The following is a 23,330-nucleotide window of genomic DNA, read 5'->3' as shown; positions in this document are numbered from 1 at the left end:
ATGATAGATTTATTAGGGACAAATGGTGGCAGACATCCAATTTTGCTAGTCAAAGGGTTTTTTTTTGCTGAATACAGTGTGTGAAAGAAACGCTTGGAAAACTAAGTAGTTTAATATGTATATGTACAAAGGATGAATGGATGAACAAAAGCATCTAATTTATTCATTCATTCAGTCAACAGTATTTATTGAGCGCTTACTATGTGCACAGCACTGTACTAAGCTCTTGGAATGAACAAGTCGGCAACAGATAGAGACAGTCCCTGCCCTTTCACGGGCTTACAGTCTAATCGGGAGAGACAGGCAGACAAGAACAATGGCAATAAATAGAGTCAAGAGGAAGAACATCTCATAAAAACAATGGCAAATAAATGGAATCAGGATGATGTACATCTCATTAAACAAAATAAATAGGGTGATAAAGATATATACAGTCGAGCGGACGAGTACAGTGCTGAGGGGGTGGAATGGGAGAGGGGCAGGAGGAGAGGGAAAGGGAGGAGAAGAGGGTTTAGCTGCGGAGAGGTGAAGGGGGGTTAGCGGGAGCAGAGGGAAAAAAGGGGGAGCTCAGTCTGGGAAGGTCTCTTGGAGGAGTTGAGTTTTTAGTAGGGATTTGAAGAGGGGAAGAGAATTAGATTGTTTTAGGTGAGGAGGGAAGGCATTCCAGGACCGCGGGAGGACGTGGCCCAGCAGTCGACGGCGAGATAGGCGAGACCGAGGGACGGTGAGGAGGTGGGCGACAGAGGAGCGGAGCGTGCAGGGTGGGCGGTAGAAAGTGAGAAGGGAGGAGAGGTAGGAAGGGGCAAGGTGATGGAGAGCCTTGAAGCCTAGAGTGAGGAGTTTTTTTTGGAGCGGAGGTTGATAGGCAAACACTGGAGGTGTTTAAGAAGGGGAGTGACATGCCCAGATCGTTTCTGCAGGAAGATGAGTCAGTCAGCGGAGTGAAGAATAGACTGGAACGGGGCGAGAGAGGAGGAAGGGAGATCAGAGAGAAGGCTGACACAGTAGTCTAGCCGGGATATAACAAGAGCCTGTAGCAGTTAAGGTAGCCGTTTGGGTGGAGAGGAAAGGGCGGATCTTGGCAATATTGTAAAGGTGAGACCAGCAGGTCTCGGTAACGGATAGGATGTGTGGGGTGAACGAGAGAGACGAGTCAAAGATGACACCGAGATTGTGGGCCTGAGAGACAGGAAGGATGGTCGTACCATCCACGGTGATAGGGAAGTCTGGGAGAGGACCGGGCTTGGGAGGGAAGATGAGAAGCTCAGTCTTGCTCATGTTGAGTTTTAGGTGGCGGGCCGACATCCAGGTGGAGACATTCTGGAGGCAGGAGGAGATGCGAGGGGGAGAGGACAGGGACAGAGATGTAGATCTGCGTGTCATCTGCGTAGAGATGGTAGTCAATGCATAGCCTGTGATACATATTTGCATTGTCTCGTTAACTCTTTCTCGCTTTTAATAGCATTTTGAGAGTCTATATTTTGGATGTTGCAAATATTATATCCTTTGGAAAAACTATTTAGTGCATTTCTCATAATTCATTCATTCATTCATTCATACAATCGTATTTATTAAGTGCTACTGTATGCAGAACACTGTACTAACCACTTGGGAAAATATGACAAAGCAGTAAAGAGTGACAATCCCTGCCCATAACGAGCTTATAGGCCGGAGGTGTCGGGGGTAAGACAGCCATCAATACCAATAAATAGACCGATATATATAAATGAAATTACAGATATATACACAAGTGCTGTGGGGTGGGGAGGTGGGGGAAGAGCAAAAGGAGCAAGTCAGGGTGAGGCAGAAGGGAGTGGGAGATGAGGAAAAATGGGGCTTTGACTGAGAAGGCCTCTTGAAGAAGATGTAAGACTTAGAACAGGGAGAGAGTCATTGTCTGGGGAATTTGAGAAAGAAAGGTGTTCCAAGCCAGAGGTTGGATGTGGATCAGGAGTCGACGGTGAGACGGGGAGATCGAGGCACAATGAGGTTAGCACCAAAGGAACGAAGTGTGTCGGCCGGATTGTAGAAGGAGAGCAGGGAGGTGAGGTAGGAGGGGGCAGGGTGATGGACTGCTTTAAAGCCAATGGTGAGGAGTTTTTGTCTGACTCGGAGGTGGTTAGGCAACCACTGGAGGATTTTGAGGAGGGGAGTGTTATGTCCTGAACGTATCTGTACAGAGATAATCTGGGCAGTGGAGTGAGGTATGGACTGGAGTGGGGAGAGGCAGGTCAACAAGAGACAGGGAGAGGAGGTCAACAAGGAGGCTAATCCAAAAACCTAGGAAGGACAGGATGAGTGATTGTACTGATGTGGTAGTGGTTTGGATGGAGAGGAAAGGGCAGATTTTAGTGATTTTGCGAAGGTGAGACTGAAAGGATGTGGTGATGGATTGAATATGTGGGTTGAATGAGAGAGGGGAGCCGAGTTATGGATTTGTGAGACGGAAGGATGGTGGTGCCATCTACAGTGACAGGAAAGTTCGGGAGAGGACAGGGTTTTTGTGGGAAGACAAAGAGCTCTGTTTTGGACATGCTAAGTTTCAGGTGACTGAAGGACATCCAAGAGAGATGTCTTGAAAGCAGGAGGAGATGTGAGCCTGAAGAGAGGGAGAGAGATCAGAGGAGATGTAGATTCAATCCTCTAGCTTCCCAGAACCAGTTAAGAGAGTTACCTGAGACATAGCAGCTCATAACATTTTTACACGTTATAAGCACTCACATCACACACCCATACTCATTTGTCCTCTCCTTTCTATTCATGCTTCCTTCCCCCCACTTGATTTGATGACTCCCTTCCTCTGTCTCTATCCTGTCCCTTCCTGTATGCCTCTACACTCAATCTAATCTCGTGTTTGTAATTCTGCCCCAGGTGGTAAGACCTTAGGAGGTCAGACAGTTTGAACTCCATGGAGCTGTAGGGAAGCTCCCAGGACCTCCAAGGTAGCGTCTGTCTGGCCCAGTATGGACCAGTGAAAGATTCATGGAGCAGAATCCCCCTTCCTCCCCACCCCTGGGGAGTCACGGTTTCTGGGAGTTCTGGACCAGCACATCATCCCTGACTGAGAAGCAGAGTGGCCTAGTGGAAAGAGCATGGGACTGGGAGTCAGAAGATCTGGGTTCTAATCCTGGCTTTGCCACTTGCCTGTTCTGTGACCTTGGGCAAGTCACATATCCTTTTTTGTGGTATTTCTTAAGTATTTCCTATGTTGAACACTATTCTAAGCACTGGGGCAGATACAGGTTAATTAGACTGTGAGTCCCATAATAATAATCATGGTATTTATTAAGTGCTTACTATGTGCCAAGCACTGTTCTAAGGGCTGGGTTAGATACAAGGTAATCAGGTTGTCCCCCATCTGAATCCCCATTTTACAGATGAGCTAACTGAGGCACAGAGAAGTGAAGTGACTTGTCCAAGGTCACACAGCAGACAAGTGGCAGAGCCAGGATTAGAACCCGTGACCTCTGCCTCCCAGCCCATGCTCTTTCCACTATGCCACTCCATGAGAGCCAGGGTTTGTGTCCAACCTAAGTAAGAGGGAGAACAGGTATTAAATTCCCATTTTAAAGTTGAGGAAACTGAGCCACAGATAAATGAAGTGACTTGCACAAGGTAACTTCTCTGTGCCTTGGTTGCCTCATCTATAAAACAGGGATTAAGACTGTGCACTCCATGTGAAACAGTGGGCTGTGTCCAACCTGGCTATTTTGTATCTACCCCAGGGTTTAGTTCAGTGCCTGGTACAGAGTAAGCACTTAACAAATGCTATAAACAAAAATAATAAAAAGAAAAATTAGCAGCTCTCCCCTCACCTCGTGGGAGGTGGGGCCCATGAAATATAACCCTTTAACAGAACTCCTCATCTTTCCCCCCAAATCCACCCCTCCTGAACTCTTTCCAATCTAAGTCGATAATGCCAACATACTCCATGCCCAAGAAACATGCAACTTCCTCGAGGCTTCACCACTGCTCAACTTTCACCTGCAGCTTACCCCAGTCCTGATGGTTCTTTAGGCTCAACATCTGCTGGGTCATCCCTTTTACTTTCCCCAAACTGCTATGACTTTGGTACAAGCTCTGATCCCGCTATTGCTGAACTATTGCATTAGGCTGCTTCCTCTTTTCCCATTCTCCAGCCTCTGCCCACTTAAACTGGAACTACCTGCCAGCATCTTATTGTTGACGCATCTCTCTATCCATACCTTTCCTTTTCTCAGAACTTTCCACTGGCTTCCTCTCCCTCTCTCTCTCTGCATAAAACAAATTGGATTCAAAGCTCTTCATCCAACTCCATCTAGCCCATCTGCTTAGTACAGTAAGTGCTCAATAAAAATGATGGAAGAATGAATGAATCTACTCCCTCTGCCCCCCGTTTCCCAATTCGTTTGATTTGTTCTGGCCAAACCTTACTTGTGGCTCTCCAGCTCTGTTCCCTCACTCACATGGTTCCTCCATATTGGTACTCCCTCCCCACATTCGATACCTCCTATTTTCTCACCTCCTCTAACAAGGTTTCTCTCATTAATCTTCCAGAACAGTGAGCCACACATTTCCATCAGCCAAATCTAGTGGTTACTAATTTATTCATAATCAATCTCAGTACTCATGTATATGTATTCTCAATTATGTATTTGGACTGCTCTAATGGGGAATGACAAAAAAAATCTTGTAACTGCACCATAGGTTCTCATAGGCAGGGAATGTAAAATTTCACAATTCTGTAATTTTCAAGAATATTGTATAGAGCCCCACACCCAGTGGGGGTGGCTCACAAAGTGCTCCTACTATGTAACACTGGTGATTCCAGGCAACCTCTGGTTTGACAGCCTCTAACACATGGTCCTGGCTGCAAAATCCCCAGAATGGGAGGGCATTTTGGTTACTCCTCTTGGCTTATTCTCAAAAATAGGCACAGAACCCACAGGAATCTTTGGAAAGTTTCCAGAGTGGAAACTGACCTTGTGGGATCAGCTGTTACAGTCCACAAAGCCAAATCTGTATGGCTGAATAGGTCTTTCCCCGAGCAGAATGCTTCCCTTGGCAGTTGTAGGATAAAAACCAACCCATTTAATGTAACAAAAAATCAGAATTTGGAAAACTGTAACTATGATCAGCAGGAATCCCGTGGCCACCAAGCAGGCAAAAATGTCAGTCTTTAGTTTGTCCTGCAGGGAACATGGTTTCAAGTTTTTCTTTTCCAGAACTTCTAGAAGAAAATAAATAGAGAAGTGTTAGCCTTCTTGAGAAAATACTTGAGTTTCTCTAACTTGGACAGGGAATCCCTTTGAGGAAGGACTTCAGAAGCCTGGAGAAGAGAAGTCTATGGAGAAGTGGTTCATCCCTGGGAAGGCCCCATCACTGCTTGCTGCAGTCCCCGTGGCAGTGGGAGAGAGTCTCATCTAGGGTGTAACGGAGAAGACTTATTGGTCCAAAATACCTCTCCTTAACCCCATACTCCCTTCAGCTGGTGCCCAGGCCCCACCATCTACCTGGAAACACTTTGAAAGTCCCCAAGAGGCCTCAGGTCTTTTTAGATCGATTCAGAGGAATGTGACCAGAACCAGGACGGACATTTCTACCTACTTCCAGCCCTAGATCTGTGCCCCTGCAGTGTGGGGAACATGTAATAATAATAATGATAATAATAATGGTATTTGCAAAGCATTGTTCTAAGTGCTGGGGTTGATACAAGGTAATCAGGTTGTCCCACATGGGGCTCACAGTCTTAATCCCCCTTTTACAGATGAGATAACTGTGGCACGGAGAAGTTAAGTGACTTGCCCAAAGTCACACAGCTGATAACTGGCAGGGCCAGGATTAGAACCCATGACCTCTGATTCCTAAGCCCGTGCTCTTTCCATTAAGCCACGCTGCTTCTCATTTGCATACGTCATTATACCCTTAATGACCTAAGGCAGTGACTAATCTGCCAGCTGATCTGTAAGCAGGAAGAATACTTTTGGTAATACTATGTGCTGAAGCAAAACTCAAGTACAGAACACAGCAAAGGTACCTGGCCCTGGGCTCTGCTAATTTCTAAAATATCAGTTAGGCACCTTGAATCCAGAAACTTTAACAAGGCACCAAATAATTAAAAGCAATGCTTTCAATATTGTCAATACAATTGTCAATACTTAGTACTCTTCTCGAAACCTATATAAGGCCTTAGCTGTAACTGTCAAAGAACCACAGCAAAACCTGCCCCACTCATTTTGTAATAGAGATCTAGTCAAACCAAGGACTGTAGTCAGAGAAAAATATTGGCATTCTTGCAGTTGATCCCACCCAGTACGTTTATGTTGACAGGATCCAAAGAAAAGCTCAAATCAAGGGTGACCCCTAGAATGCAGACAGCAATGGCTTCCTAAATCAAAACTTACAGCAAGATCTCCAAACCCAATGAAGCAGAATTCCAATTTCCTTAGGCTACATGGAAAACTCACCCCATTTTTACACAGTTTACCTGTCATTTTCGCCCCATGAAAATTCTGTCCCTGTGGAGATACTTAGGGGAGGAAATCAGAGCTGGGACAGGAGGAAAAAAAAAGGAAACATACTTTTTACCTTCAGGAGTTTTAACAAATTCCAAGCGGATGACATCATTTGTTGAAGCTAATTTCACTACTAGAAAATGAAACATAAATGGTAAATCAGAATAAGCCTCAGGCATATTTTGTCATTACCAAAACATGCACAAATGTATATTGTCCAATGGCATCTTCCTTTAGGAACTCCTACTTGGAATGTCTCTGTCGGCTTCACCAGAGTAGGGATAGATAAACTGATTGAAAAAAAGTCAGTCATCACTGAAGGATGCTGGTCGCCCTGTGAAAAAGCTACAGAATATTTTCTTTTCCCGGAGCTGCTATGAAGGCTCAGGGATGGGAGGTAAGCAAGTTATGGATCAGGCCCAGGATAATAGCTATTCTTAAACCCCTGATCTCTCTCTTGACCCCCCAATGGTTTTCTCTTTGTGTGATCCCTCTGCCCCTGCTAAGAAAAGAGGAAATGAAAGCGTCAGGGAGTCCAATTTGAAAATGTGTTTTTCAAGCCCGCACATCATAAAAAGAAGGGTTTCTGAGAAGGTGATGAGGCCAGGGGAATTCTCAGGAAATCTCTTAAAATACTGAAGCAGAATTAATTCCTAAAAATCAGCCCTTCTGAAAAGATTAGAAAATCAGTGTCTTGATCAGCAAAGTTATGGAAGTAAGGTGGAATTTATGCAATGCACTACAAACTAAAAGCAACACAAAGGCCCAAACAAACGTGTTGGATTTCAGAGCAGTTTTGCACGTAATTACTAGTCTAAAGGGGGTAGCTGCTATGTGCTAAAGCAAAACTCAAGTACAGAACACAGCAAAAGAAATGTAGAGCCACACAGAGTGGAGCGGAGTGTCCATTGTGCATGGGCATTCTGGCCATGGCCCCATGTCTAGAAAGGATCTCACTGCCAAACCATCATTTTTTAAGGTGAAGCAGAGCAAGATACATTATTTCTGCAAAGTAAGTATTGGGATTATGGGTAACTTTGAAAATTCATAACCATTATTGCTGCTATTATAATCAGCATTACTCTTCTCTTTTCTATTATCATCAGTATTTCTGTCAGAACAAGGTTTGGTAAAATATAAACCCTAATGAGTAATAATAATGACGGTATTTTTTAAGTGCTTACCATGTGACAAGCGCTGTTCTAAGCACTGGGGGAGATACAAAGTAATCAGTTTGTCCCAAGTGGGGCTCACAGTCTTAATCCCCATTTTCCAGATGCTGTAACTGAGAAGTTGAGTGACTTACCCTAAGTCACAAAGCTGATAAATGGTGGAGCCGGGATTAGAACCCACAACCTCTGACTCCCAAGCCCGGGCTCTTTCCACTAAGCAACCCTGCTTCTCTGTAATAGAAATAGTTCCATGGGCACTGAAATCTCACAGCCTCACAGGGTGTTCCCTGTCTGAAAATGTCATGCTGCTTCCTCAAAATTGTCCTCAAGCAACTTGACTCAGAGACCCAATTTTATACTCCACAGACAAAATATGCATCCCACCCTTGAAAAGGGTATCAGTGCTGCCATTTTGGAGAGAAGCTTCCTGACTTTGATTTCGCCAAAGGGTACAATCGAGTAACAATTTTGAAAGAAAAGTAGTATGGCAGTCATTTTGAGGAGGCTCACGGAGTTGCTGTTTTTAAGAATCACTTAGTGACTGCAATTCCAGGGAGACTTTAAGGAACCTGGGTCAGGGCCTACTCAGCTTACCTCCTGGAGATGGCCTGGCAGCCATGGGGAGATCATTTATTGGAGGCAGGCTAGTAAATCAAAAGTTCTGCTCCCCTTCTGCTACTGGGCCAACGCGTATCTCTCGAGGGCAGGGTAGATGGTCTTGAGAAGCAAACAAAACATGACAGTGAGAGGCTGAAGAGAACTTTATTTCCTGGAAAGGAAAGCCTGAGCCTGGAGACTAGGCATTGAGGATGACGGGTGCCCCAGTCAATGTTGGGATACCCTATATGTATGGGGAATACTGGAAAGAGAAGGAGAATGGGATGGGGCAGGCAGCTCCTAGCATTAACACAAGAAGTCAGGCATCTGGACCTACATAACAGTAAATAGAACAAAAGAGGAGGATGGGATCAGGACAGTTACAAGCACAGCAGAGAGGGAAACGAGGGCTTCAATTCAGAATAGACAATTGCAACACCACCAAGAAAATTCCCGATATTGACAGGAAAATCAACCCCAGACAATCATCCCTAGGTGGTCATCCTTGCTGACCCAATCATGACACTTTTGCAAGAACATTGCAGCCTCCCCAACTGTGGACACCCTGAAATATTCAAACACGCTGCAAGAACATCCATTCGGTTGTATTTATTGAGCGCTTACTGTGTGCAGAGCACTGTACTGAGGTTATGTACAATTCGGCAACAAATAGAGACAATCTGGAACATCTGGAACCATCCAGAATAACGCCGAAGGTGTGGATGTCCACCTACCGTTCCCTAGGGAGAGACAAGGAGGATTGGAGGGTTTGAACCAGTGGTCTTTACCAGCTCACCTCTACACTGGCACAGGGATTCTGGCCCTCTGAGCAAACTGCATCGTTGTGCAGTTCTTGATGCAGTTCTGCTCAGTTGCTAGGGCACGGACCTGGGAGTCAAAAGGTCATGAGTTCTAATTCCAACTCTGCTCTGTGACCTTAGGCAAGTCACTTACTTCTCTGGGCTTCAGTTCCCTCCTCTGGAAAATGAGGATTAAGACTGTGGGCCCCACATGGGGCAAGGACTGTGTCTAATCTGATTTGCTTGCATCCATCCAGTGCTTGGCATAGAGTAAGCACTTAACAAATCCCATGACTATTATTATTATTTCCCCACATCCCTGTGATGCTTAAGTCCTTCCCACCTCAACTCAGCAGACATCCCTGTGTCCTGTGCCCCATCCCCATGGGCTGGCTCTCTGCTGCCAGGTGAGCCAGATGGGATTCGGGCAGCTCAAACTGTAACAAGAATGCCTTGTCCTTCCATTCAGCCTTCCGTTGCCACGCTCTGCTGGCTCTTCTAATCTGCAAGTTGTATTTTTCAAGACTACACAATGCAAGAGGAAGTGATTCTGAGGAGGTGGTGTGGGGGAATCTCAGAAAATCTCTCAAAACATTAAAGAGATATCTCAAAACGTTAAAGAGAGAAGAGCTAAAACCTGAAAATCAGCCCCTGAGTTAAGCAAAAAACTGCCTCACTTCCATAACTTTGAAATATTAAAAATCAGGGTTTATGATATCTCAAGCTTGTATTGCATTGCATAGATGTCCAAACGAGAGTCTTGGATTTCAGTGCAGTTGTGCAATTACTGCGAAGGTCAGAGGGTGCAGATACTTCATGCTAAACCACAGCTCCTGGACAGAACTGTGGCAAAGGAAATTTAGACTTGTACACAATTAGGTGGAGGGTCAGGTTTGCATGGGATTTTCAGCCACGGACCCATATCTGGACAGGATCTCACTACCAAAGTGTTATTTTCAAAAGTGAAGTGGAGCGAGATATACTATAGTTTCAAAGGAAAAATTTGATTGTGGGTAACACCGAAAATTCATATCCATTTTTGCTGCTCTACTCAACAGTAATCTTGTCATTTTTATTATCATTGTTATTTCTGTCAATAGTAAAGGGAATAGCCTTCTGCCAAGCATTGTGCGAATATAAATAGGACCAAGAACTTTGAACCCTCACCCAAATATTCACCCTGAAAATAAACCACATGCATCCCACCTTCAAGAGGGGTATTGATGCAGTCATCTTTGAAATAAGGTACCTGGGAGTGATTTCTCAAAAGGGTACATATCATTATGTGGGCATCTGGGATGAAAAGGGACACGGTAGCCATTTGGAGAAGGGCTGGGTGATCGCCATCTTTAAAAGTTCCCTCTAGCTCCCTGGGGAGGACCTATTTTGCCTACCTGCTGGAAGTGATTTGGAATTCAGTGTAGGAGTATTTGCCAGAGGCAGCCTTGAAGGAGGAACCATAAATTTAGCTCTCCTCCTCATATTGTACCAGGCTACATCTCCAGAGGACAGGGGATATGGTCCTGGAAAATGGAGAAAGAATGAGGTTGAGTAAGAAGTTGAAGGGGTTTCTCTCCTCTTTCCCCTGGAGTGGGAAGCCTGGTCCAGAAAGCCAATGAAATGTAAAGCCCCTTCCCATCATGTCCAGATTCGCTCACAACAGATTTGCATCCTCTGGGTGATCAAGGAGCTCAGCCCAACTCTGCTAAGGCACCTGACCCACGCTCTCCAGGCAGCAGAGGAATAACTCTGAGCAGTGCAGGTGAAGAGAGCAGAAATCACTTTGAGCTTAAAGAAAGAGGAGCAGAAATAGCACATTGAGTTCCTAATGTTCAGGGTATCAGGGTCCAATAGTCCAGCCAAATTAGAGGAATACTCAGGTTTCCTGGGGAAGTTGTTCTCTTTCCAACAAGATGGCCCAGGGAGTCAAACCTTGGGGCCCAAAGGCCTTGGGGACCAGTAGATTAGGGGTCTGGAGGTCATTAAATGTTAATGATTTTTACCTTCAGTAGTGACCATCATTGGAGAAAATCCTTCCCCAGAAGAAGAATGGAGTTCCCCGGAATCAGAAAGGCTGAGCTGTAGGGAAGAACTGTTCTGCCTGAGAGAGGGGATTTGTTTAAAAAAATTGATGGATAAATCTGTAATTGAATCTGAGGTGACAATGTGATCTAATAAATCTTATGGGTATGATGAATGCTTTTACAACCAGTGACTGCCAGCTCCCACTCAGGCCTCTACTCTTCCATCTGCTCCCTCGGTAGTCTCAAATAAGTGGAAGTGTCCAGGAAGCTCAGCAACACGAGCAGCAGCGATTCACTGGACAAACTCAGCCAGTCAGTAGGTACCACTGGGTGCATTTGCTTGGCCTCCCAGAGAAAGAGACCCAAGGATAGGACTCTTGTGGGCATTTAAGAAGTCAATAAATATGACTGAGGAGAGGCAATCAATCAACTACTCAATCACTTGTATCCAAGGCCTTTTGTCTGGTGTTTCTCTACATCTGTGCTATGGAACAGCTGGGATGTTGTCATGTCTGCTTTCCTCACTCGAATGATGCACCGGGATTAGAGACCTGATTGGAACAGGGCCTGTACTTGGGAGACAGAGTGGAAATTATTAGACTGAAAAAATAATTACAATTAGGGGAGTGGGGTGATGAGGGAACTCCTTTCCTTCTCTCCACTGCAACTCTTGCCTAACTGCCCCAAGACAGATGTGTTCTCCACTCACCCCAGAGGTATGGGACAATAAGATTTTCCCAGGATCCCGCTGGTCCGGTCTTGACTTCAGGAGAGTATAGAGGAGGATAATACCCTGGTCCCCAAACAAACTACTCAAAGCCATGGAGAAGGACAGTGTACTCTCTTTTCAGAAGTCAATGCTGCCATCTCCCCAAAGTCTTCCAGCTGTGGACACCCAAGATGCCTTCTGGGGTATGGTATCTGGATGCCCCCTCCAACACTTACCTTCATTCTCTATCTGGCTTATCTAATTGTCAGTTCGATTGCGGAACCCTGTGTTTGAAACTGGGGAGCAGTAATTAGAGAAGAAGACTCAGTTTATTTCAACTGTTCATTCTTTTAATCGTATTTCCTCAAGAATAGCAGTGAAAGCACATTTTGTATCTCCAGAGACTTCTCAATGGTCTACCCGGTTTTTGAATGACAAGAAATCATAAAGGGTTGAATTTAATTGTTATATAAGAATATTGTAATCCCTTTGAAATTGGAATCTTGGGGAAATGACAGTAATTAACTTATTTTTCAGGACACTGCAAATAAGATGTATCCATCAGTGGCCATTAGCTTTAAAGCACTCAATCCGCTTGCCCCCTCCTACTTTACCTCGTTAATTTCTAGTTCAAATACTTCTCTCCCTTTAACACCCACTGTCTGAGCCTCGATCTCATCTGTCTCAGTGATGACTCCTTGCCTATCTCCTTCTGTCCTGGGATTCCCAGCACCAGCAGATGTGACTGACTTTCAAAACCTTCAAATCACATCTTCTCTAAGAGGCCTTCACCAAATAAGGCCTATTCTCCCATTCCGTCACTCACCTGAATCCTCTGTGCCTTCGGATCTATACCATTTAAGTCCTTGATATTCACCGCACCCTCAACCCCACAGCATTGATGTACATATTCATAATTTATATTAATGTCTGTCTTCCCCTCCAGACTGCGAACTCCTTATGGGCAGGAAAAATGTCTATCAACTATGTAGTATTAACAATAATAATATTAATAATAACAATAGTACAGTGCTGGTTGCCACATAGATTGTGATCTCCATGATCATCTTAAATGTACCCCAGAGCTTTGCGGTATTTGTTAAACACTAAATGGAAGGGGAAACAGAAGGTCAATCCCCATTTTGAAGGTGAGGAACTGGGGCATAGAGCAGTTAACTGACTTTAAAAGGTCATACATATGGGATTAGATCGTACTCTCCCAAGAATTTACTGTGTGCAGAACACAGTATTAATTGTTCAATAATAACAATTGACTGATGCATTTATTGGTGAAAAGTTAATGGGGATGATGAGAAGCAGCATGGCGTACTGGATAGAGCACAACCCTGGGAGTTGGAAGGTAATGGGTTCTCAACCTGGCTCTGCCACTTGTTTGCTGTGTGAATTTGGGCACTGTGCCTCAGCTACCTCATCTGTAAAATGAGGATTGAGGCTGTGAGCCCCCATTTGGACAGGGATTGTGTCTAACCCAACAAACAGTGCCTGGCACATAGGAAGGGCTTAACAAATACCACAGTTATTATTATTATCATGTGGGAGGTGGCCATCCCAGGTTTGCATACTGGCTTCCTACTTCATTCATCCCAGGTCTCTCATAAGTCCTGCGAGTTGTCAATGGGGGCTTCTTGGGCCCAAGGTGGAATCTTTATCAAAGGTCTGTCCTCTCCCATTCCATACCTCCCCTAATGTACCTGGATCCTTCTTACCTGTAAAACCATGGGGCAAAATTGACTCCTGTGAATGTGTCTATAAATGCTGCTGATGGGGCAGAGCCCTTTCCCTTTGGAGAAATGGCAAAGCCAATAGTTTTAGTAATTACTACCGTTAATACCAGTCTGAACATTCAATCCACAAATATTTTCAAACGAAACACTTCCTCTGGCATCCGCAAGTCTTAAATCTGTAACTCAGTTTAAAAAGAAATCCCCAGTATGATTTTAGGATTGTGGATCTCCTCAGCTTTTCTCCACAAACTTATGATGACAGATGTCCTTCCTTCCCCACTTCAGTAGGAATAAGGGGTTCCCTGGTCTAAGAGAGAGGAATAAAAGACCCCCCAGTCTCTCACTTAATGCCAAACCACCTCCCGCAAGAAAGTAAAGTAGGCCAGCAGGCCAGTAGGCCAGGAGAGTTTGGCCTGCAGGCACCAGATGGACCAAATGGGACCCGAGCAGCTCCAACTCTAACTAGCAGACCCTGTTCTGTCATCCCTCCTTATATGGCCACCCCCACAAAGTTGTGTTTTTCAAGCTTGCTCATCGCATGAGAAAGGGTTTCTGAGGAGGTGGTGAGGCGAGGGGGAATTCTCAGAACATCCCTGAAAATATTAAAGAGAAATGAGCTAATACCTGCAAGTCAGCTCCTTTGCTGATCAAGAAACTGAATTTCTGATATTTTGAAACTTCTGAAAGTCAGGCTGTTCACATCTCTGTGTACTTACTGACAAGATCAGAAGGTGCCATTAAACGTGGATTTACAATGGCTATTGATAGGTCTTCTCATAGTTCGGGTTAATAGTAATAATAATAATGATGGCATTTGTTAAGATATAGTTGGTATTTGTTAAGCGCTTACTATGTGCAGAGCACTGTTCTAAGCCCTGGGGTAAACACAGGGGAATCAGGTTGTCCCATGTGGGGCTCACAGTCTTAATCCCCATTTAACAGATGAGGAAACTGAGGCAGAGGGAAGTTAAGTGACTTGCCCACAGTCACACAGCTGACAAGTGGCAAATCCGGAATTCGAACCCATGACCTCTGACTCCAAAGCCCGTGCTCTTTCCACTGAGCCACGCTGTTAAGCTCTTACTATGTGCAAAGCACTCTTCTAAGCACTGGGAGGAAATATAAGGTGATCAGGTTGTCCCACGTGAGGTTCACGGTCTTCATTCTTATTTTCCAGATGAGGTAACTGAGGCTCAGAGAAGTGACACGACTTACCCAAGGTCACCCAGCAGACAAGTGGTGGGGCTGGGATTAGAAACCATGACCTCTGACTCCCAATTCAAATATGATTGAATGGAGGAATGATTAAACGTGGGTTTACAATGGCTACTGATAGATCGTCTCATAGTTCGGGTTAATAACAACAACAACAATAATAATAATAATGACATTTATTAAGCGCTTACTATGTGTGAAGCACGGGGGGCGGGGGTATGAGGTGATCAGGTTGTCCCACATAGGGCTCACAGTCTTCATCCCCATTTTCCAGATGAGGTAACTGAGGCTCAGATAAGTGAAAGGATTTATCCAAGGTCACACAGCAGACAAGTGGCGGAGGTGGGATTAGAACCCATGACCTCTAAATCCCAATTCAAATACGATTGAATGGATGAATGATTAAACGTGAGTTTACAATGGCTACTGATAGATTGGCTTATAGTTCGGGTTAATAATAATAATAATAATAATAATGGCATTTAAGTGCTTACTATTGTGCAAAGCACTATTCTAAGCGCTGGGGGGATATGAGGTGATTAGGTTGTCCCACATGGGCCTCACAGTCTTCATCCCCATTTTCCAGATGAGGTAACTGAGTCTCAGATAAGTGAAACCACTTACCCAAAGTCACACAGCAGACAAGTGGTGGAGGTGGGATCAGAACCCATGACCTCTGACTCCCAATTCAAATACGATTGAATGGATGAATGATTAAACCAGGGTTTACAATGGCTACTGATAGATCGTCTCATATTTGGAATTAATAATGATAATAATATTAATAATGTCATTTAAGTGCTTACTATGTGTAAAGCTCTATTCTAAGCACTGGGGGGACTATGAGGTGATCAGGTTGTCCCACATGGGGCTCATGGTCTTCATCCCTATTTTCCAGAGGAGGTAACTGGGGCTCAGAGAAGTGAATCGACTTACCCAAGGTCACACAGCGGACAAGTGGTGGGGCCGAAATTAGAACCCACTACCTCTGACTCCCAATTCAAATACGATTGAATGGATGAATGATTAAACGTGGGTTTACACTGCCTACTAATAGATTGTTTCATAGTTCGAATTAACAATAATAATGATGATGATAATGGCATTTGTTAAGCGTTTACTACATACAAAGCACTGTTCTAAGCGCTGGGGGGATTATAAAGGGATCAGGTTGTCCCACGCGGGGTTCACTGTCTTCATCCCCATTTTCCAGATGAGATAAGTGAGTCACGGAGAAGTAAAGTGACTTACCCAAGGTCACCCAACAAACGAGTGGCAGGATTAGAACCCACGACCTGTGACTCCCAGGCCCGGCTTCTTTCCACTAAACCACACTGCCACACTGGAGAAGAGGAGCCCTCAGTGGATAAATGTCACAAGGTCAGACATACTTTGCTCTGATCCTGCTTTAAATCCTGTTTGTATCCATTTGGTGGAATGATACATCAGCTCCTGGGGAAACTGAACACTCAGTCAGTCGGTCATATTTATTGAGTGCTTATTCCTTCATTCAGTCATATTTATTGAGCTCTTACTGTGTGCAGAGCACTGAACTAAGCACTTGGGAGAGTGCAACCTAACATTATGGCACTTTCCCTGCCCACAACGATCTTAAGTGAATTAATTAATAACAGTATTTGTTAAGTGCTTACTATGTATGGGGCTCTGTATTATGCACTGGGGTGGATACAAGCAAATTGGGTCAGAGACAGTCTCTGTTCCATGTGGGGCTCACAGTCTCAATCCTCATTTTACAGATGAAGTAACTGAGGCACACAGAAGTAAAGGGAAGGAGCGTGGCATAGGGGAAAGAGCACGGGCTTGGGAGTCAGAGGACATGGGTTCTAATCCCAGCTCTGCCATTTGTATGTTTGTGTGACCTTGTGTGACTTGTCTGTATGTGTGACCACTTAACATCTCTGTGCCTGAGTGACCTCATCTATAAAATGGGGATTAAGACTGTGAACCCCATGTGGGTCAAACTGATTACCTAGTATCTACCCCAGTGTTTAGAACAGTGCTTGGCATATATTAAGGGCTTAACAAATGCAACTATTATTATTAAAGTGACTTGCCCAAGGTCACACAGCAGGTAGGTGGCAGAGCTGGGATTAGAATCCATAAAGTCTAGAGGGAGAGACAGACACTGATATAAATGAATTACAGAGATATACCTAAATGCTGTCGGATCGGGACGGGGAATGAATAAAGGGAACAAGTTAGGGTGATGCGGAAAGGAGTAGAAGAAAAGGAGAAGAGGGCTTAGTGGGGAAAGCCTTTTGGAGGAGATGTGCCATCACTAATGATTCGAAGGTGTGGTGAGTGAGTAATTGTCCAGGTGATAAGAAGAGGGAGGGCAGCGAGCATTCCAGGCCAGAGACAGAATGTGAGGGAGAGGTCAGTGGAGAGAGAATCGAGCTCAAGGTACAACATGTAGGCTGGAATTAGAGGAGCAAAGTGTGAGGAGTGGGTTGTAGGAGAATAGCCAGGTGAGGTAGGAAGGGATGAGATGATGGAGGGCTTTGAAGCCAATGATAAGCAGTTTCCATTTGCTGCCCGGGTCATTTTTCTACAAAGAAACGTTCAAGCTATGTTCCCCACTCCTCAGTAACCTCCAGCGGTTGCCCATCCACTTCCGCATCACAGTGAAACATAGATTAGAGTGGGGAGAGACAGGAGGCAGGAAGGTTAGCAAGCAGGCTGATAGAGTAATGGCGGCCATAAAGGAAAAATGCTTGGATTAACATGGTAGAGTTTGGATGGAGAGGAAAGGGCAGATTTTATCGATGTTTAGTGATGAATCCAAGTGCCTTCTTGATTTGACTAATTTGAGTGCAGAATGCAAGAAAGGGCTCAGCGTGGAGCATTTTAGGTTGGGCCAGCCCGCGAATGTGGGTGGAACAAATGCAGACGGACCCTATCCAGGCCATCAGAGCCACACTTCTGTCTATTCTGGTCCCTAGGGCTTTTCTTCTCAACCCCACTCCAGATGGACATATTCGCTACCTGTCACCAACTCCGTGGCATAAATCTGGCACATCTGTACATTTCTTTCATTCATTTGGCTCCACCTTGTTTCCACCATCTCCATGTTCCCAGGTACTACTTCCTTACAGTTGTATTCCAGACATGCTTGCTAAACACTCCCTCTCTCCCCCTAACCCACCTGGTTCCCCTGAAACCTCTCCCCATGCCTTCCCCTTTCAGTTCTGATCCATTTCATGCCTCTCAAGGTAGCACAGCGTGAGCAGAATGGCACATGTTTGACAAAAACATCAAGGGAGGCAGGTGTAGAATTTTGGGGGGGCAGGACCAGCACAAAACCTGAGGAGGTATTCCTCTGTGCCTTGGGCAAATCAATCCTCTGGCATTAGGATTTTAATTTGTAGGAGACAATTTGGCCATAATGGAGGAACTGCCTTCTATGTGGGAGAACCCAAAGGCCACATACCTGTCCTTCTCACCTCTCCTTTCCTGGATCTATGGTTCACCAGGACAACCCAAAAAGCATCTTCCTCCCTCCTGCACAGAGGTTCCAGGAGTGATAACACCTTCCCAGAGCCCATTTCCCCTTTCCCTCAATTTCTGTGATACCTGGAGGGTTGGGCGGGGTCAGGGATCAGACCTCGCCCCAGCTATAACGAGGGGAAAGAAAAGGTCAGAGGTATGTTGCTTTGTCCACAGAGCATTTGTGGGTGAAAATGGGGACCAGTCGATGGACCATCTTTTACCCGGGAAGCTTCATGGAGTGCCAGCAAGGGCACCCCATTGCCGGGTGATAGTCTCCATGATTCTTTTCCATTGTAAAACGCACGGTCTTGTGATGTCACCAAGCTCCAGAGGGTGGGCGTGGGGCCCTTACCTGGGGAGGGCCCAGCCAGCATACGATTTTCTGTGGTAAGAAAGATGGCAGTCTGGGCTTTGGACATGATCCCACAGCAGAGCCAACCTCACTCTTGCCATCTCCTCCCCCAGAAACATGCCTTCCTCTCCAGCTGGGGAAAAAATATGTCAGGAAGAAGAAAACAATCCATCTGAATATTTTATTTTCTTGTACTTTACTCCAGATTTGTTCCTTTTAATGATTGAAATGCAGTCTCCCGCAGGCTGTATGCTCTACTTAGGGAAAGCTCCCTTAATTTAATCTAATGAACCCAGTTTCCCTTTTCATTCTGTAAATCCATGTCTTTCCCTTATCTGTGCACTAGTCCTGTCTCTTCTGGATCAGTTCCATATCAGCCAGGCAGAAATAACTTCTTTTTTAAACGATTAAACCTTGTTCTCAACTTCAGTGAATTCATCAGAAAAGTAGATCCACCCTGTTCTTCCTAGATCATCCTCCCTGTTCCCTTAATTTTCTTGGCCCGTCTCCTTCACTCCTCTATTGCCTTCCTTTCCCCCCAGTTCCCCACATCTCTCTCTGTGCTAAATCTATTTTTACACCTATCATTTCATGCTGCTCCCAAGATTAATCAATCAATGGTATTTACTGAGTGCTCACGTTGTCCGTAGTTACTAAGTACGAAGTTCTTGGGAGAGTACAACGCAATGGAGTTTGTAGACAAGTTCCCTGCCCACATTGAGCTGACAGTCTAGAGTGGGGAGCAGACATTAACACAAGAAAACACTTGATAATATATAATTTATAGATTTAAGTGTTGTTGGGCTGAGAGTGAGTAAATATAAAGTGCCGAAAGTTTATAGAAACAAGTACACGGACAACAGGAGGGAGAGGGAGCTGGGGTAAAAGAAGGCCTACTGGGAGAGATACCACACTGCCCCTTGAATCTGCTTTGGCCACTTCCTCCAAGCATTCCTTCACCCACCTGGCCTTACTGGCTCCTTCCCCGCTGCCTTCAAACATGCCCACGTCTCCCCTACCCTAAAAAAACCCGCTCTCGACCCCACTTCCCCCTCCAGTTATCGCCCTATCTCCCTACTACCCTTCCTTTCCAAAATCCTAGAATGAGTCGTCTACAATCGATGCTTAGAATTCCTTAACTCCCATTCTCTCCTAGACCCCCTCCAATCTGGCTTCCATCCCCTCCACTCTACCGAGACTGCTCTCTCTAAGGTCACCCATGACCTCCTTCTTGCCAAATCCAATGGCTCCTACTCCATTCTAATCCTCCTTGACCTCTCTGCTGCCTTTGACACTGTCGACCATCCCCTCCTCCTCCATACCTTATCTCACCTTGGCTTCATGGACTCTGTCCTCTCCTGGTTCTTCTCTTACCTCTCTGGCGGTCATTCTCGTTCTCCTTCGCTGGAGCCTCCTCCCCCACCCATCCTTCAACTGTTGGAGTTCCTCAAGGGTCAGTTCTTGGCCCTCTTCTGTTCTCCATTTACACTCACTCCCTCGGTGAACTCATTCGCTCTCACGGCTTTGACTACCATCTCTACGCAGATGACACGCAGATCTACATCTCCACCCCTGTCCTCTCCCCCTCCCTTCAGGCTCGCATCTCCTCCTGCCTCCAGGACGTCTCCACCTGGATGTCGGCCCACCACCTAAAACTCAACATGAGCAAGACTGAGCTCCTCATCTTCCCTCCCAAACCCGGTCCTCTCCCAGACTTCTCTATCACCATGGATGGCACGACCATCCTTCCCGACTCTCAGGCCCACAATCTCGGTGTCATCCTTGACTCGTCTCTCCCGTTCACCCCACACATCCTATCCATTACCAAGACCTGCTGGTTTCACCTCTACAATATCGCCAAGATTCGCCCTTTCCTCTCCACCCAAACGGCTATCTTACTGTTACAGGCTCTCGTTATATCCCGGCTAGACTACTGTGTCAGCCTTCTCTCTGACCTCCCTTCCTCCTCTCTCGCCCCGCTCCAGTCTATTCTTCACTCCACTGCCCGGCTCATCTTCCTGCAGAAATGATCTGGGCATGTCACTCCCCTTCTTAAACAACTCCAGTGGTTGCCTATCAACCTCCGCTCCAAACAAAAACTCCTCACTCTAGGCTTCAAGGCTCTCCATCACCTTGCCCCTTCCTACTTCTCCTCCCTTCTCTCATTCTACCACCCACCCCGCACGCTCCGCTCCTCTGCCGCCCACCTCCTCACCGTCCCTCGGTCTCACCTATCCCGCCGTCGACCCCTGGGCCACGTCCTCCCGCGGTCCTGGAACGCCCTCCCTCCTCACCTCTGCCAAACTGATTCTCTTCCCCTCTTCAAAACCCTACTTAAAACTCACCTCCTCCAAGAGGCCTTCCCAGACTGAGCTCCTCTTCTCCCTCTACTCCCTCTGCCACCCCCCCTTTACCTCTCTGCAGCTAAACCCCCTTTTTTCCCCTTTTCCCCCTGCTCCTCCACCTCTCCCGTCCCATCCCCACAGCACTGTACTCGTCCGCTCAACTGTATATATTTTCATTACCCTATTTATTTTGTTAATGAATTGTACATCGCCTTGATTCTATTTAGTTGCCATTGTTTTTACGAGATGTTCTTCCCCTCGACTCTATTTATTGCCATTGTTCTTGTCTGTCCATCTTCCCCGATTAGACTGTAAGCCCGTCAAACGGCAGGGACTGTCTCTATCTGTTGCCGACTTGTTCATCCCAAGCGCTTAGTACAGTGCTCTGCACATAGTAAGCGCTCAATAAATACTATTGAATGAATGAATGAATGGTGGCTAAATGGCCATGACTCGTGATTCTTCCATGATCACCTTTACTGGTTTTGTATGAGGCTGATGGAGATTCAAGACTGGTCCGATGCTGCTGAAGTTTGGATGTCTCGTCACCCAAACCCAGTGGGGCTCCAGGGGAGAATAGGTAACTTCCCTAGGACTCTAAGAAGGATCCGAGTTGGAAAAGGGACGTTCCCTTTTCCAGAAAGTCCTCATCCTCTTGTCACTGTGGATCATCAGGAATGGACTGATGATGGAGAAGGCAAATGCCATCAGAAGGTGGCTGCTCACCAGCAGAGGAGACTTCTTTTGCATGTTTAATATCACGCTCAGCATGATGGACTGTCGCCCGTAGAGGAGGACGTAGAGGGCGACCAGGGTAATGACTCTCTTGGCCGCTCTGACCTCAGACATCACCCTGGGGGAGCGACTGGGCCCGTGGAGGTGCCGGACCTGCTGGTGGTGTCTGTGAAGGACAAAAACCATGTAGCCGCTGGCCATGCTCATGAGACCCACAAGGAAGAGGTTCCATAGAGGGAGAACAACTGCTATAATGTTGGTATTTGTTAAGCACTTACTATGTGCAGAGCACTGTTCTATGCGCTGGGGCAGACACAGGGGAATCAGATTTTCCCATGTGGGGCTCACAGTCTTAATCCCCATTTTACAGATGAGGTAACTGAGGCCCAGAGAAGTGAAGTGACTTTCCCACAGTCACATAGCTGACAAGTGGCAGAGCAGGGATTCGAACCCATGACCTCTAACTCCAAAGCCCGTGCTCTTTCCACTGAGCCACGCGAGGTTGATTGCTGCACTGGAACTAACTTCTGAGCAATATGTGAGATCCAATGTGATTCTAACACTGCTGCTGTTCTGGGGGCCTGTCACATATATGAATATATCAATGCCTATCCACATATTAAGGACCCAGGAGAGGATGCACAAAGGGATGATGCACTTGGGTAATTTGGCTTTGACGTCTGCCCACCAGGAGGTGTCGGGGATGATTGTGATGGCCTCGAAGACAATCGGGAGGCAGGTGGTGCAGATGGCAAGGCCCCGGGACACCCGGTAAAGGTACATGAGGATTTTACATCCAACATCATCCAGGAAATTTCTCAGCCCCTAGGCTGACGCTGTGTCTGGGATTCCCCTGCTGAGTAGGATGATGATATTAGCCAAGGCCAGTTGGGTTAGGATCAGGTCAGAGGAGCTGGGCCTGTGGCTGGTGGAGGCCATGTGGATATAAAACAGAAGAAGGAAAACATTAACTGAAATCCCAATGCTTTCCTGGAGCACATTCACGATCCCAAATGAGAGTTCGGTGGCATCCATTGTCTTAAATTTTCATATGCATTCGGAAGTGGTTTCTGGCAGAGCGATCTGGGGAAACGAGAGAATGAGACGGGGCAGAGGACAGAGAAAGAAAAGGACAGAGAATGAAACGAGGCAGCCAATGAGATATGACATAAAACAGAGTTAATTTGATAGGGAATCGATCAGAATGTCTGCAGGTCTGTCCCCGACAGATGTGACAGTGGGTTTAAAGAATAAGAATAGGTATTGACAAATTTTCCGCATTTCATATCAGTCCTGCTTTACCACCATCATTGACTTCTACACTGATGAAGGGCTGGGAAACAGTAATGATGGGCTCAGAAATGAAGGTGACATTCAGACAGCATCTTTGTTGATTGCTCCTGGTTCAGTGCTCCAGGTGTGGACCTGGTATGAGGATGACCACCATGGTTCTCACTGACATTTCTCCAAATCCTGCTTGACAGGGTTGGGTTAGTGTTGGACTTTCCTGGAACAGATGGGTAGGAAAAATGTTGTTTCCTTGCCAAGTAAAATCCAGGAAAATGACCCACTTGTCTTATGCAGATTTTGGTCCAGATTTGGGACCATTAATGCTCTGTTCCCCAAGCAATA

At 45.9% G+C, this 23,330-nt stretch overlaps 2 long non-coding RNA genes and 1 pseudogene across 2 annotated transcripts; 1 reads left to right on the top strand and 2 right to left on the bottom strand.

The window, feature by feature from the left end:
- Positions 1-4,552: 4,552 nt before the first annotated feature.
- Positions 4,553-6,576, bottom strand: LOC114808992. The gene is made up of 2 exons (XR_003756746.2): positions 6,467-6,576; positions 4,553-5,209 (listed from the first exon to the last, which is right to left on the bottom strand). It is a non-coding gene; the product is annotated as an uncharacterized LOC114808992 (long non-coding RNA).
- Positions 6,577-16,086: 9,510 nt separating this feature from the next.
- Positions 16,087-17,816, top strand: LOC114808991. Its single transcript, XR_003756745.1, has 2 exons — positions 16,087-16,232; positions 17,720-17,816. It is a non-coding gene; the product is annotated as an uncharacterized LOC114808991 (long non-coding RNA).
- On the bottom strand, positions 22,197-22,733 carry ORNANAV1R-PS3269 (vomeronasal 1 receptor ornAnaV1R-ps3269 pseudogene; annotated as a pseudogene).

The sequence above is a fragment of the Ornithorhynchus anatinus genome, unplaced genomic scaffold (assembly GCF_004115215.2).
Source record: "Ornithorhynchus anatinus isolate Pmale09 unplaced genomic scaffold, mOrnAna1.pri.v4 scaffold_87_arrow_ctg1, whole genome shotgun sequence".
Taxonomy (NCBI): domain Eukaryota; kingdom Metazoa; phylum Chordata; class Mammalia; order Monotremata; family Ornithorhynchidae; genus Ornithorhynchus; species Ornithorhynchus anatinus.
The sequence above is the reverse complement of the archived record's forward strand: the minus strand, read 5'-3'. Positions and strand labels throughout refer to the sequence as shown.